The 16,233-nt window shown below is 36.7% G+C and overlaps 1 protein-coding gene across 1 annotated transcript in view; it reads left to right on the top strand.

The window, feature by feature from the left end:
- The window catches only part of LOC128557901 (uncharacterized), a 72,961-nt gene that overhangs the window by 10,677 nt on the left and 46,051 nt on the right, over positions 1-16,233 (top strand). The gene's annotated exons all lie outside the window — the stretch shown is intronic.

Raw genomic sequence — 16,233 nt, 5'->3', positions numbered from 1 at the left:
GCATAGATTAATCATAATAATGTGAATATGTACAGTGCAAGTGAACATTTACAACAAATGGATACAAAAACATACACATTCTGTAGATATTGAAGTGGAACAATTCATTGAATAAACTCCATTGGTAATTATGTCTTCCACCACACAGTGGTGTGGGAGACATATTGATTTACTCCAGTCTGTGTGTCTGTCTGTCTGTCACAAAGCTTGTCTGCACTCTAAGTCGAACATTTCTCATCCGATTTTCACCAGACTTAAACAAAATGTGTTTGACCGTAAGACGTCATCCAAGTTCGATAACTAGCCAAATCAGTCAAGGCGTATTGGAGTTATGGCCCTTGAATTACCAAAAATCGGCCTTTTTACTCTTGTCCGCACTCTAAGTCGAATATTTCTCATCCAATCTTCACCAAACTTGAACAAAATGTGTTTGACCGTGAGACCTCGGCCAGGTTCGATAACTAGCCAAATCCGTCAAGGCATTTTGAAGTTATGGCCCTTGAATTACCGAAAAATCTGCCTTTTTACTCTTGTCCGCACTCTGAGTTGAACATTTCTCATCCGATCTTCATCAAACTTGAACAAAATGTGTTTGACCATAAGACCTTAACCAAGTTTGATAACGAGCCAAATCCACCCAGGCACTTTTGATTTATGGCCCTTGAATTACTGATTGGATCCACTCGTCCAGACCATCTAATTGGATCCACTCATCTAAACCATCTAGAGAAACTAGACATTTTTGGCAGTAATGTGGGAGACATGCACTTTTCTCAAAAGCATCTCTAGTTCAAAATTGTGTTTCTTATTTACAGCTTCTTACAAACTATTTTGAATTCTACCTATCTTTGACTTATTGTTGTATTCTACCTATCTTTGACTTATTGTTGTACAGTTAATGCAAAGCCAGATTCCATTATTATATTTAAAACTCCACCTGAAGCCCTGCTCAGACCATCATGAGAGGAAGCTATCCAGCTAGCTTGTGGAAGTTCAGTGTTTCTACTTAGATGCCATCTTGTGCTGTGAAGTAATGTTTGCAGTGGCACCAGAGGTCTTCTTTCATCATTAAAACTTAAAAGCCACCATATGACCTAAATTGTGTTGGTGTGACACCAAAATGAAAATAAATGTCCATTTATTCAGTGTTTCTAGTTGTGATGTCAGCAGCAGTAAATGCATCTTACTCCAGCTTATAGACTTTTACAGTATTGCTGGATAGATGAGTTACAGCTAGTTTGTTCTGGTGAGGATCAAAGCAGACTGATAATGGATTTTGTTCTGTTTTGATGATGCCTAACTTTGTTTTTGAATCCTCACTTATTTGGACAGTATTTGATGATTCACACCCACAGACCTGTATGTTTCCTCTCTTATCTGTACATACTCCCAGAGGATCAACTAAATCAGGATCAGTAAATGTTGATAGATAATTTCCCTGTATATCTAGAGTTATCACACCAGCCAGGGGAATCAGACAATTTGGCTGCTTAAGCCAGGTGACCGCTGATTGGAGGGGCAGCCACTGTATTACTATACAGTGTAAATTCCGAAAACCGGACCTTCTGAAAACCGGAAACCTTTGAAAACCACACGAAACTCAAAGTCCCGTTTTTTATGTTCCTATTTCTATATATTTTTAACCTCTGAAAACCGGAACTTCCGAATTCTGAAAACCGGACGATTTTTGAAGCACCTTTTATATTTTAACACTAAAATTGACTTCTGAAAACCGAGCAGCAAAATATTTGCTTGTTTAAAAGTGTCACCTGATAATCCAGAAACGCTGTCAACATGTTCTTTTGTTTATTTATTAGCGTTGCGCGTCTATTTTGACACGCTATATAATCACAATGATCATTTGATGCAAAAGTTACGAAGTAATTAGCGATTATTTTCATTTGTATTCAATTGATGAAAACGTGATGAATTAAATAATTTTATGTGTTAAAAACTTTCTTAATGTTTGAACGAAAGAAAGATGGATGTTTTAAATGATTTAGTTACATCGATTAAACAATGCATTATCAACATTAATTAAAATTTACTGTTGACAAACTCGGGTCCAAAGATGGTAAAATGTAAGTGGAAAATGTTTGCGTAAATGCTATTGTATTAAAGTTCTGTTGTTTCTTTTTATATTTGTTTTTTATGTATTTATTATCCTTAATGTTTGTAAATAATTAATTAATTATCTAATTAATTAATAAATTAATATGAGATTGTAAAATTAAAAAGGATAAAAATCTCCTTCATCCTACGTGTAAGGAAACATAACTCTTGTGCACCACGTCCACTTTGCCTACAAACTTTCAAACTTCTGAATTCCGGAAACTTCCAAAAACCGAACTTTTAGGCTGGTCCGGAGGTCGTTCGGTTTTCCGTAACTAATGAAGATACTAATCTGAAATTTCATTTATGTCAATAGATGGACTTGGACAGTCGGTGAAGATACATATTGACTGAATTTATGACAAATTACTTCCCTTTATTTTTTAGCTCACCTGTGCCAGAGGCTCATGGTGAGCTTTTGTGACCGGTCAATGTCCGTCGTCCGTCGTGTGTCCGTCAACATTTTCTAAAAAAAATCTTCTTCTTGAAAACCACTGGGCAGAATTACACCAAGCTTCACAGGAATGATCCCTGGGTGGCCCCCTTTCAAAATTATTCAAAGAATTGAATTCCATGCAGAACTCTGGTTGCCATTGCAACCGAAAGGAAAAACTTTAAAAATCTTCTTGTCCAAAACCACAGGACCTAGGGCTTTGATATCTGGTGTGTAGCATCATCTAGTGGTCCTCTACCAAGATTGTTCAAATTATCCCCCTAGGGTCAAATATGGCCCCGCCCCGGGGGTCACATAGTTTATATAGACTTATATAGGGAAAACTTTGAAAATCTTCTTGTCCAAAACCACATGGCCTAGGGCTTTGATATTTGGTATGTAGCATCATCTAGTGGTCCTCTACCAAGATTGTTCAAATTATCCCCCAAGGTTCAAATTATGCTCCTGGTGTTAAAAGAGGCCCAGCCCCGGGTCACTTAATTATTATATGAGTTATATTGGAAAAAATACTTGAACAATTATCTGAGACTGTTTGATAATAATTACCAGATGACCCTTAGTAATATGATTTCACTTGACTGTGACCTTGACCTGCTGACCTACTTTCTTGTTTTTAGCTCAATGCTCAGGTGAGTTTTTGTGATTGCTCAATGTCCGGCGTCTGTCTGTCCGTCTGTCAACATTTAGCTTGTGTATGCGATAGAGGCTGTATTTTTCAACTGATCTTCATGAAATTTTGTCAGAATGATTACCTTGATAAAATCTAGGCCGAGTTCGAAAATGGGTCATCTAGGGTCAAAAACTAGGTCACTAGGTCAAATCAAAGAAAAACCTTGTGTTTGCGATAGAGGCTGTATTTTTCAATTTATCTTCATGAATTTTGGTCAGAATAATTACCTTGATGAAATCTAGGCCATTGATAGCAATGCTCAGGTGAGTTTTTCTGATCACTCGATGTCCGGCAACAGTCTGTCTGTCTGTCTGTCGTCTGTCAACATTTAGCTTGTGTATGCGATTGAGGCTGTATTTTTCAACTGATCTTCATGAAATTTGGTCAGGGTGATTACCTTGATGAAATCTAGGAAAAATTCGAATATGGGTCATCTGGGGTCAAAAAGTAGGTTACTAGGTCAAATCAAAGAAAAACAGGTGAGTTTTTCTGATCACTCGATGTCCGGCGTCTGTCTGTCTGTCGTCTGTCAACATTTAGCTTGTGTATGCGATTGAGGCTGTATTTTTCAACTGATCTTCATGAATTTTTGGTCGGAATGATTACCTTGATGAAATCTAGGCCGAGTTTGAAAATGGGTCATCTGGGTTAAAAAACTAGGTCACTAGGTCAAATAAAAGAAAAACCTTGTGTATGCGATAGAGGCTGTATTTTTCAATTAATCTTCATGAATTTTGGTCAGAATGATTATCTTGATGAAATCTAGGCCATTGATAGCAATGCTCAGGTGAGTTTTTCTGATCACTCGATGTCCGGCATCAGTCTGTCTGTCTGTCTGTCGTCTGTCAACATTTAGCTTGTGTATGCAATTGAGGCTGTATTTTTCAACTGATCTTCATGAAATTTGGTCAGGGTGATAACCTTGATGAAATCTAGGAGAAGTTCGAATATGGGTCATCTCGGGTCAAAAACTTGGTCACTAGGTCCAATCAAAGAAAAACCTTGTGTATGCAATAGAGGCTGTATTTTTCAATTGATCTTCATGAATTTTGGTCAGAATGATTACCTTGATGAAATCTAGGCCGAGTTCGAAAATGGGTCATCTGGGTTCAAAAAGTAGGTCACTAGGCCAAATCAAAGAAAAACATTGTATGCGATAGTGGCTGTATTTTTCAATTAATCTTCATGAATTTTGGTCAGAATGATTATCTTGATGAAATCTAGGCCGAGTTCGAAAATGGGTCTTCTGGGGTCAAAAACTAGGTCACTAGGTCAAATCAAAGAAAAACCTTGTGTATGCGATAGAGGCTGTATTTTTAGCTCACCTGAGCAATGCTCGGGAGAGTTTTTCTGATCACTGTCGTCTGTCAACATTTAGCTTGTGTATGCGATAGAGGCTGTATTTTTCAACTGATCTTCATGAAATTTGGTCAGAATGATTACCTTGATGAAGTCTAGGCCGAGTTTGAAAATGGGTCATCTCGGGTCAAAAACTAGGTCACTAGGTCAAATCAAAGAAAAACCTTGTGTATGCGATAGAGGCTGTATTTTTCAATTAATCTTCATGAGTATTGGTCAGAATGATAACCTTGATGAAAGCTAGGCCGAGTTCGAAAATGGGTCGTCTCGGGTCAAAAACTAGGTCACTAGGCCAAATCAAAGAAAAACCTTGTGTATGCGATAGAGGCTGAATTTTTCAATTAATCTTCATGAATATTGGTCAGAATGATAACCTTGATGAAATCTAGGCCGAGTTCGAAAATGGGTCATCTCGGGTCAAAAACTAGGTCACTAGGTCAAATCAAAGAAAAACCTTGTGTATGCGATAGAGGCTGTATTTTTGAATTGATCTTCATGAATATTGGTCAGAATGATTGCCTTGATGAAATCTAGGCCGAATTCGAAAATGGGTCATCTCGGATCAAAAACTAGGTCACTAGGTCAAATCAAAGAAAAACCTCGTGTATGCGATAGAGGCTGTATTTTTCAATTAATCTTCATGAATATTGGTCAGAATGATTGCCTTGATGAAATCTAGGCCGAGTTTGAAAATCGGTCATCTTGGGTCATAAACTAGGTCACTAGGTCAAATCAAAGAAAAAAATTTGTGTATGCAATAGAGGCTATATTTTTCAATTGATCTTCCTGAAATTAGTCAGAATGATTGCCTTGATGAAATCTAGGTCGAGTTTGAATATGGGTCATCTGAGGTCAAAAACTAGGTCACTAGGTCAAATTAAAGAAAAACCTGATGTATATGATAGAGGCTGTATTTTTCAGTTGATTTTCATGAAATTTCCTCGGAATGATTGCCTTGATAAAATCTACATTGAGTTTGATTATGGGTCATTGGACTCAAAAAGTAGGTCACTAGGTCAAATCATAGAAAACTCTTCTGTATGCGATAGAAGTGACAAAGTGAGCTTTTGTGATCACGCGGTGTCTGTCGTCCGTGCGTGCGTGCGTCAGTCCGTAAACTTTTGCTTGTGACCACTCTAGAGGTCACATTTTTCATGGGCTCTTTATGAAAGTTGGTCAGAATGTTCACCTACATGATATCTAGGTCAAGTTCGAAACTGGGTCGCGTGCGAGGAAAAACTAGGTCAGTAGGCCTAAAAATAGAAAAACCTTGTGACCTCTCTAGAGGCCATATATTTCAAAGATCTTCATGAAAATTGGTCAGAATGTTCACCTTGATGATATCTAGGTCAAGTTCGAAACTGGGTCACGTGCCTTCAAAAACTAGGTCAGTAGGTCTAAAAATAGAAAAACCTTGTGACTCTAGAGGCCATATATTTCACAAGATCTTCATGAAAATTGGTCAGAACGTTCACCTTGATGATATCTAGGTCGAGTTCGAAACTGGGTCACGTGCCGTTAAAAACAAGGTCAGTAGGTCAAATAATAGAAAAACCTTGTGACCTCTCTAAAGGCCGTATTTTTCATGGGATCTGTATGAAAGTTAGTCTGAATGTTCATTTTGATGATATCTAGGTCAGATTTGAAACTGGGTCACATGCGGTCAAAAACTAGGTCAGTAGGTCTAAAAATAGAAAAACGTTGTGACCTCTCTGGAGGCTATATATTTCATGAGATCTTCATGAAAATTGGTCAGAATGTTCATCTTGATAATATCTAAGTCAAGTTCGAAAGTGGGTCACGTGCCATCAAAAACTAGGTCAGTAGGTCTAAAAATTGAAAAACCTTGTGACCTCTCTAGAGGCCATATATTTCATAACATCTTCATGAAAATTGGTCAGAATGTTCACCTTGATGATATCTAGGTCTAGTTCCAAACTGGGTCACGTGCCTTCAAAAACTAGGTCAGTAGGTCTAAAAATAGAAAAACCTTGTGACCTCTCTAGAGGCCAAATATTTCACAAGATCTTCATGAAAATTGGTCAGAACGTTCACCTTGATGATATCTAGGTCAGGTTTGAAACTCGGTCACGTGCCGTCAAAAACTAGGTCAGTAGGTCTAAAAATAGAAAAACCTTGTGACCTCTCTAGAGGCCATATATTTCACAACATCTTCCTGAAAATTAGTCAGAATGTTCATCTTGATGATATCTAGGTCTAGTTCGAAACTGGGTCACGTGCCTTCAAAAACTAGGTCAGTAGGTCTAAAAATAGAAAAACCTTGTGACCTCTCTAGAGGCCATATATTTCAAAAGATCTTCATGAAAATTGGTCAGAACGTTCACCTTGATGATATCTAGGTCAGGTTCGAAACTGGGTCACGTGCCTTCAAAAACAAGGTCAGTAGGTCAAATAATAGAAAAACCTTGTGACCTCTCTAGAGGCCATATATTTCACAAGATTTTCATGAAAATTGGTCAGAACGTTTACTTTGATGATATCTAGGTCATGTTCGAAACTGGGTCACGTGCCTCAAAAACTAGGTCAGTAGGTCAAATAATAGAAAAAACTTGTGACCTCTCTAAAGGCCATATTTTTAATGGGATCTGTATGAAAGTTGGTCTGAATGTTCATCTTGATGATATCTAGGTCAAGTTCGAAACAGGGTCATGTGCGGTCAAAAACTAGGTCAGTAGGTCTAAAAATAGAAAAACCTTGTGACCTCTCTAGAGGCCATACTTGCGAATGGATCTCTATAAAAATTGGTCAGAATGTTCATCTTGATGATATCTAGGTCAAGTTCGAAAGTGGGTCACGTGCCGTCAAAAAGTAGGTCAGTAGGTCAAATAATGAAAAAACGTTGTGACCTCTCTAGAGACCATATTTTTCATGGGATCTGTATGAAAGTTGGTCTGAATGTTTATCTTGATGATATATAGGTCAAGATTGAAACTTGGTAAACTGCGATCAAAAACTAGGTCAGTAGGTCTTGAAATAGAAAAACCTTGAGACCTCTCTAGAGGCCATACCCTTGAATGGATCTTCATGAAAATTGGTCAGAATGTTCACCTTGATAATATCTAGGTCAAGTTTGAAACTGGGTCACGTGCCTTAAAAAACTATGTCAGTAGGTCAAACAATAAAAAAAACCTTGTGACCTCTCTAGAGGCCATACTTTTCATGGGATCTGTATGAAAGTTGGTCTGAATGTTCATCTTGATGATATCTAGGTCAAGTTTGAAACTGGGTCAACTGCGATCAAAAACTAGGTCAGTAGGTCTAAAATTAGAAAAATCTTTTGACCTCTCTAGAGGCCATATTTTTCAATGGATCTTCATGAAAGTTGTTCTGAATGTTCGCCTTGATGATATCTAGGTCAGTTTCGAAACTGGGTCACGTGCGGTCAAAAACTAGGCCAGTAGGTATAAAAATAGAAAAACCTTTTGACCTCTCTAGAGGCCATATTTTTCATGAGATCTTCATGAAAATTAGTGAGAATGTTCACCTTGATGATATCTAGATAAAGTTCAAAACAGGGTCACGTACCTTTGAAAACTAGGTCAATAGGTTAAAATAATAGAAAAGCCTTGTGACCTGTCTAGAGACCATATTTTTCAATGGATCTTCATGAAAATTGGTCAGAATTTTTTTCTTGATAATATCTAGGTCTAGTTCAAAACTGGGTCACATGAGCTCAAAAACTAGGTCACTATGTCAAATAATAGAAAAAACGACGTCATACTCAAAACTGGGTCATGTGGGAAGAGGTGAGCGATTCAGGACCATCATGGTCCTCTTGTTCAATTGATCTTCATGAAATTTGGTCAGAATAATTGCCTTGATGAAATCTAGGTCAGGTTCAAATATGGGTCATCTGGGTCAAAAAGTAGGTCACTAGGTTAAATCAAAGAAAAACCTTGTGTATGCGATAGAGGCTGTATTTTTCAACTGATCTTCATAAAATTTTGTCAGAATGATAGCCTTGATGAAATCTAGGTCAAGTTCGAATATTGGTCATCTAGGTTTAAGAACTAGGTCACTAAGTCAAATCAAGGAAAATATTTGTGTATGCAATAGGGACTGCATTTTACACTGGACTTCATAAAATTTGGTCAGAATGGTTGCCTTGATGAAATCTAGGTCAAGTTCGAATATGGGTAGTCTTGGGCCAAAAACTAGGTCACTAGGTCAAATCAAAGAAAAACCTTGTGTATGCGATATAGAGGCTGTATTTTTCAATTGATCTTCATGAAATTAGGTCAGAATGATAGCCTTGATGAAATCTAGGTCAAGTTCAAATATTGGTAATCTGGGGTCAAAATCTAAGTCACTAGGTCAAATCAAAGAAAATACTTCTTTACACGCAAGATTTTTTAATCCAATTTTAATGATAATTGGTCAGAATATTTTTTTCCATGAAATTATTAGGTCAAACATGTTTACACTGTTATGGTGTGTTTCTCAGGTGAGCGACCTAGGGCCATCTTGGCCCTCTTGTTCAATTAATCTTCATGAATTTTGGTCAGAATGATTTCCTTGATGAAAACTAGGCTGAGTTAGAAAACGGGTCATCTGAGGTCAAAAACTAGGTCACTAGGTCAAATCAAAGAAAAACCTTGTGTATGCGATAGAGGCTGTATTTTTCAATTAATCTTCATGAATTTTGGTCAGAATGATTGTCTTGATGAAATCTAGTTCAAGTTCGAATATGGGTCATCTGGGGTCAAAAAGTAGGTCACTACGTCAAATCAAAGGAAAAGCTTGTATATGCGATAGAAGCTGTATTTTTCAATTGATCTTCCTGAAATTAAGTCAAAATGATAACCTTAATGAAATCTAGGCCGAGTTTGAATATGGATCATCTGGGGTCAAAAATTAGGTCACTAGGTCAAATCAAAGAAAAACATTGTGTATGCAATAGAGGCTATATTTTCCATTTGATCTTCCTGAAATTAAATCAGAATGATTGCCTTGATGAAATCTAGGTCAAATTTGAATATGGGTCATCTAGGGTCAAAAAGTAGGTCACTAAGTCAAATCAAAGAAAAACCTTGCGTATATGATAGAGGCTGTATTTTTCAATTGATCTTCATGAAATTTGGTCAGAATGATAGCCTTGATGAAATCTAGGTCAAGTTCAGATATGGGTCATCTCGGGTCAAAAACTAGAACACTAGGTCAAATCAAAGAAAATACTTATTTATACTCAAGATTTTTGCTCCAATTTTAATGATAATCGGTCAGAATATTTTTTTTTCATGAAATCACTAGGTCAAACATGTTTACACTGTTATGGTGTGTTATGGTGTGTTTCTGAGGTGAGCGACCTAAGGCTATCTTGGCCCGCTTGTTCAATTAGTCTTCATGAATTTTGGTCAGAATGATTACCTTGATGAAATCTAGACCGAGTTCGAAAATGGGTCATCTGGGATCAAAAACTAGGTCATTTGGTCAAATCAAAGAAAAACTTTGTGTATGCGATAGAGGCTGTATTTTTAACCAGGTTTTCAACGAAAACCTGAGTTATTAGATTGGGGTAGATGTCGGTCGGGCGGGCGGGCGGCGGCGGCGGCGGTGGCGGCGGCGGCGGCGTCAAACTGGTGTTTCCGGTCAATAACTTTTGTTTCGGTAAAGATATTTGAATAAACTTTGGTATGTATGTAGCTTATATCAAGACAAAGGCTGGGATTGATTTTGGGGTTTCTGGGGTCAAGGTCAAGGTCACTGTTACTTAAAATAGAAAAAGGGTTTCCGGTCAATAACTTTTGTTTCGGTAAAGATATTTGAATAAAACTTGGTGTGTATGTAGCTTATATCAAGACAAAGGCTGGGATTGATTTTGGGGTTTCTGGGGTCAAGGTCAAGGTCACTGTTACTTAAAATAGAAAAAGGGTTTCCGGTCAATAACTTAACTTAGGAATGAGCTATCATGATGAAACTTGGTGTATAGAAAACTTATATAAAGTTGTAGCTTGGGATTGATTTTGGGGTTTCTGGGATCAAGGTCAAGGTCATTGTTACTAAAAATAGGGTTAGGGTTAGGTTAGGGTTAGGTTTAGCATATCTTCTACATGCATGGAGGGATTTTGATGAAAGTTGGCACAATTGTTCACCATCATGAGACGGAGTGTCATACGCAAGAACCAGGTCCCTAGGTCTAAGGTCAAGGTCACACTTAGAGGTCAAAGGATACAAGAATGAAAACTTTGTCTGGAGCATATCTTCTTCATGCATAGAGGGATTTTGATGTAACTTGGCACAATTATACACCATCATGAGACGAAGTGTCTTGCGCAGTTCCCTTCTTTAGAATTACTTCCCTTTGTTGTTACTATAAATAGCTTATATTGTAACTTTTTCATTACTAGACGTAGGGAAAAATCGAGACCACTTTTCTGTAGTACAACATGCATGTTACATCCAATTTTGAGGTGTATTTTGGCCAATCTCTACCTGGTAAGGATTTCTGTGTGGACTTACAATTTTTTTTTTAAGATTAACTTCCCTTAGTTGTTACTATAAATAACTTATATTGTAACTTTTTTATAATTGACCGTAGGGAAAAACCAAGACCACTTTTCTGTGGTACAACATAGTTGTTACTTTCTAATTTTAGGTGTATTTTAAGGTATCTCTACCTGGTAAGGAGTTTTTTAAATTAAAATTACATCTGCAAATACAGGTGCTAGAGTAAAGAAATTTGCTGTGACGGGCGTATATTGTGACATTCTGGCACTCTTGTTTATTCTTATGAAAAGTGTTGAAAACCTGGTTTCGTGGCATTGCCGCGTTTCTTGTTCAATTATTCTTCATGAATTTTGGTTAGAATGATTGCCTAGATAAAATCTAGGTCAATTTCAAATATGGGTCATCTGGGGTCAAAAATTAGGTCACTAGGTCAAATCAAAGAAAAACCTTGTGTATGCGATAGAGGCTGTATTTTTTAATTGATCTTCATGAAATTTGGTCAGAATAATTGCATTGATGAAGTCTAGGTCAATATGAATATGGGTAATCTGGGTTCAAAAAGTAGGTCATTAGGTCAAATCAAATAAAAACTTTGAGTATGCGATAGAGGCAAAAGTTTTCAATTGATCTTCATGAAATTAAGTCAAAATGATTGTCTTGATGAAATCTAGGTCAAATTCGAATATGGGTCATTTTTGGTCAAAAAGTAGGTCACTACGTCAAATCAAAGGAAAACTTTGTGTATGTGATAGAGGCTGTATTTTTCAATTGATCTTCATGAAATTCGGTCAGAATGATTGCCTTGATGAAATCTTGGTTGAGTTTGATTATGTTTTATCTGGGGTCAAAAACTGGGTCACTAGGTTAATCAAAGAAAAACCTTGTGTATGCAATAGAGGCTGTATTTTTCAATTGATCTTCATGAAATTTGGTCAGAATGATAGCCTTGATGAAATCTAGGTCAAGTTCGAATATGGATCATCTTGGGTCAAAAACTAGGTCACTAGGTCAAATCAAAGAAAATACTTGTTTATACTCAAAGTTTTTGCTCCAATTTTAATGATAATTGGTCAGAATATTTTTTTTTTCCATGAAATCACTAGGTCAAACATGTTTACACTGTTATGGTGTGTTATGGTGTGTTTTTGAGGTGAGCGACCTAGGGCCATGTTGGCCCTCTTGTTTAAGATACAGCCTTGAAATTTAGATGACATGTACAGTTTTGCACACCGATGGTAAAACTGAATTGCATTGACCATGAATGTGACCTACTGACTTTCTTAATGTTTTAGCATCAGTTTGACATTTGAAACATGTTGCTTATATTACTCAGGTGAGCGATCCAGGGTTATCATGACCCTCTTGTTATCTAAACACCTTAGCAGCTTCTTATGAGATTCGTTTGAAATGTTATTTATGTCTTTCATGGTACGAAATAGTCATGTTAGATAACTCTTGATTGAACATTTATTGATATGAATATTTTTTTAATATATTATTGGATAGGCTTGTACTCTGTATCTTCCACATGCGTATACCAATGCAGGATTACCTCCCCTGATTTTAATAAAAATGGATTTATCTCGGTATATATATAGAACTCATTTGAAATTTCATTATTTTCTTTAGTTGGACTGAGGCAACCAGGGTAGATAGCTATTGACTGATTTTATGTCAAATTACCTCCCTTTGTTTCAAATTAAAATGGGTGTATCTCAGTAACCAATGAAGATTCTGATTTGAAATGTCATTTATGCCATCAGATGGACTCGGACAATCAGGGTAGATAACTTTTGACTGAATTTATGACAATTACCTCCCTTTATTATATGTAAATGAATATATCTCAGCAGCATCTAATGAGATTGGTTTTAAATGTTATTTAAGTCTTCCAGGGTAAGGAATAGTCATGTTAGTACAAACATGCAGCATTTGAGCCTAGGACCCTCAAACTTGGTATGGAAATTGGCCCTGACTAGGTCAAAAGGGACTGTTACAAGAAAATATTTATCCTGATGATATTTAATGTGTATGCCTATGTGCTCTGTGTCAAAACTTGATCATATCATTTTGAGCAATGGTACTCAGGTGAGCGATATAGGGCCATCATGGCCCTCTTGTTGTGAATGTGTGCTGTATGTGTTTGTGTCATTATTTTTTGGATAGCTGCATGTGTTGGTCCAGAATCAGCATCAGAAACAATCACATAAATAAATTGAGATATATTTATTGTTGATAAACACTGTGAACTTTCGCTCATGGATTTTATTATGTATGACAGCAATTTTCTACACCGAATTAGACAATCAACAGGGTGTAGACCGAATCCTATTGTGTTATCAAGGTTAAAAGATTTGAGAATATTGAATCAGTACAGAGGAAAAAGAGCTGGTCACCTGAAGGCACAAGCCTTGAACAATAGCAAAAGTGGTTACGGTAAACCAGTGGTTTTCAGAGGTGTAACCTTAAGCAACCTTATATACCCTAAGAAAAATGGAAATAAATTGAATAGACAAAATGAACAGCTTACATGTTTGACGCTGAATTGTCGCTCGGTAGTAAACAAAGATATTCTTATTGGTCAATTATTACGTGAGGAAAAGATAGATTTTGCCCTTCTTACAGAGACTTGGTTTTTGGACGACAAATAACATCAATACGAAACGTCTGATCTCAATCAAAATGGCTATAAACTGAGTGTTACGAACAGGCAAAATAGAATGGGTGGTGGTGTTGCATTGAAATGTAGATCTGCTGTAAACATGCGCAAACTATCAGCTGGAAATTCTCTGGTGTTTGGCAGTTGATTTTCAAGAACATTACATGTAGTTGGGATATACAGACCTCCATCTTTGTCCACTTGTTCCCAGTTTGTCACAGATTTCTTTCAATATATAGAGGGCGTACTATCACAGGGTTCAGATGTAATGGTCATGGGTGACTTTAATCTTCACATCCACGATGACACAAATGCAGTAACAGAATTCAACAATTCCTTGTATGCCATGGGTTTGCAACAGCATGTACAATTTAGTACACACACTGGTGGTAACGTTCTTGATTTAGTCCTTATGGAAGTGGTGAATGGTGTTAAAGTAGTTCCTTGTGAACTGTTTGAAGTTGAAAAGTGAGTGAGGGTCCATATATTTCTCGTCACTGTACAGTTAAAATTGAGACAATGTTAAAATGGAAAATATAACCCGTGAAGTGGTGCTTTTTAGAAATTTCAGAGACATGGATACGAACACATTTTCAAGTGATCTTAGAGAAATGACCATCGAAAGTAATTATGTCGACTCTTTTGTTGATGAATTTCAGACTACAGTAGAAAAGATTATGAACTCACACGCACCAATTATAGAAAAAACCATCATCTGTCGTGCTCCAAAACCCTGGTTCACAGAAAAGCTCCTTCATCTTAAAAGAGTGGCTCGCAAATCTGAACGTTTGTGGAAGAAACATAGACAATCACATCTGTATGAAGCCTTTAAAACAGCACGTAAAAACTACGAAAAAGAACTCAAACGTGAGAAAAGATCATCTCTGAGTGAAAAAGTTCTAATTGCCAAAGGTGACTCGAAAAGGCTTTATGGATTTGTATCTGAGACAACTGGCACTAGGTCTGAGAACCCTATGCCAACTGGACATGACAGCACACTGGCAGAGAAAGCAGATCATTTCATGAACAAAATCGAAAAAATTCGAGAAGCGTTGAAACATTTCGATAATTTTCAACCATGCAAAAAAGATATTCCTTGTTTTGACAGTCTTAAAGATCTGAGTGAGGAAGAAGTTAGAAAACTTATAAACCAACTACAGACGAAATCATGTGAACTTGATATTCTACCAACAAAAGTACTAAAATCATACTTAGATGAATTATTACCTGTTATTATGAAATTGGTAAAGGGCCAAGACCACGAAGGCTTGAAATCCGCCTAAGAAAATTACGAATTCTAAAATTTAACACTTTTTGATAAAATCCATATTTTCTATAAGTTCAACTATTGACCTCTTATTTGCTAGATATTCTGATGAAATCTTTTGAGTTTTTGTATGAAAATTGCGAGGGGTAATTTGGTACCGGGGCTCCGGATAATTTTTTTGGCCTATGAGTATTTACTCATCATAATTCTTGTGAATGAGTAAAATGGTAAAACTTGAAATTGACTAGGAGTAATTTTACTCCTGGAAATTTGCAAATGAGAAAAAATCAGAAAACAGTTTTATAACATATTTATTGGGCATAACACCCATGAATTTGTTTGCAGTTCAGTTTCAATTCAGCATTCAAGTTGTTGCTTCTTTTTCTCCATTGGCTTGCTTTGGCTTCACACCCACTGCCAAATCCAATAGATTATTCAATATACCTTTAACGATGTTTTGGGAATCATTTTTTGTTGGTCTAAAGAATGCGTAGCACGTTTGTTTACTTCATACATTCTTAGAAAGAGACCTAATGTTGTTTACTCCACACCGGAAGTTGATATTTTAAATCGACTCCGCTTTAAGGAGGTAGGTTACCTTGATATTTGTAAGTGCGCATGTCCAACCGGAAGCTAACTTGACGATTTACGAAGACGTTTACGACAAACAAAATGTGTTTGTATATCCATTCTTCTGGTAATAAATCTTGAACCTGCCTTCCCTTCTGTAAATATGCCACAAATGTCCATCATTTTCCATTATTTTTCATGGCATTGTATGGCATTCAGTGACATCTGATGGAAAATATGATGGACAATACTAGCATTTGATGGGAAACTGTTGGCTTTTCCTTACATTGCCACTGTTTACCACCAAATGACAACACAAGTTCCACCAAATGCCACAGAACTGTAGTGGAAATCAGTGGAAAATTGAACTTTGCCATTTTTATGAGTGTAAACCAGTGTAAAACACTTAGAATTTTTCTCTAATACTGAGACTGGAAATTTCTGTGTTGAAATCATTTGTGTAGTGATAAAGCTGAAACATTAAATTTAAGTAAAGACTTGTCATATTGAGTTCCTCTTGTAAAACATAATTATTTTAATCATAAGGCGTAAAAAAATGTTTGTTTCCGGTTTCCCGACCTACCCTAAATTTTTGGCCTGACCCTAAATGTTTTTATGGCCTTATTTCTTCAACTTTTTGACAAAAAGTTGCAAAACTGCACTTTTCACACTTC

The sequence above is a fragment of the Mercenaria mercenaria genome, chromosome 1 (genome assembly GCF_021730395.1).
Source record: "Mercenaria mercenaria strain notata chromosome 1, MADL_Memer_1, whole genome shotgun sequence".
NCBI lineage: Eukaryota > Metazoa > Mollusca > Bivalvia > Venerida > Veneridae > Mercenaria > Mercenaria mercenaria.
Note: the sequence above shows the minus strand (reverse complement) of the source record. Positions and strands in the feature narration are given on the sequence as shown.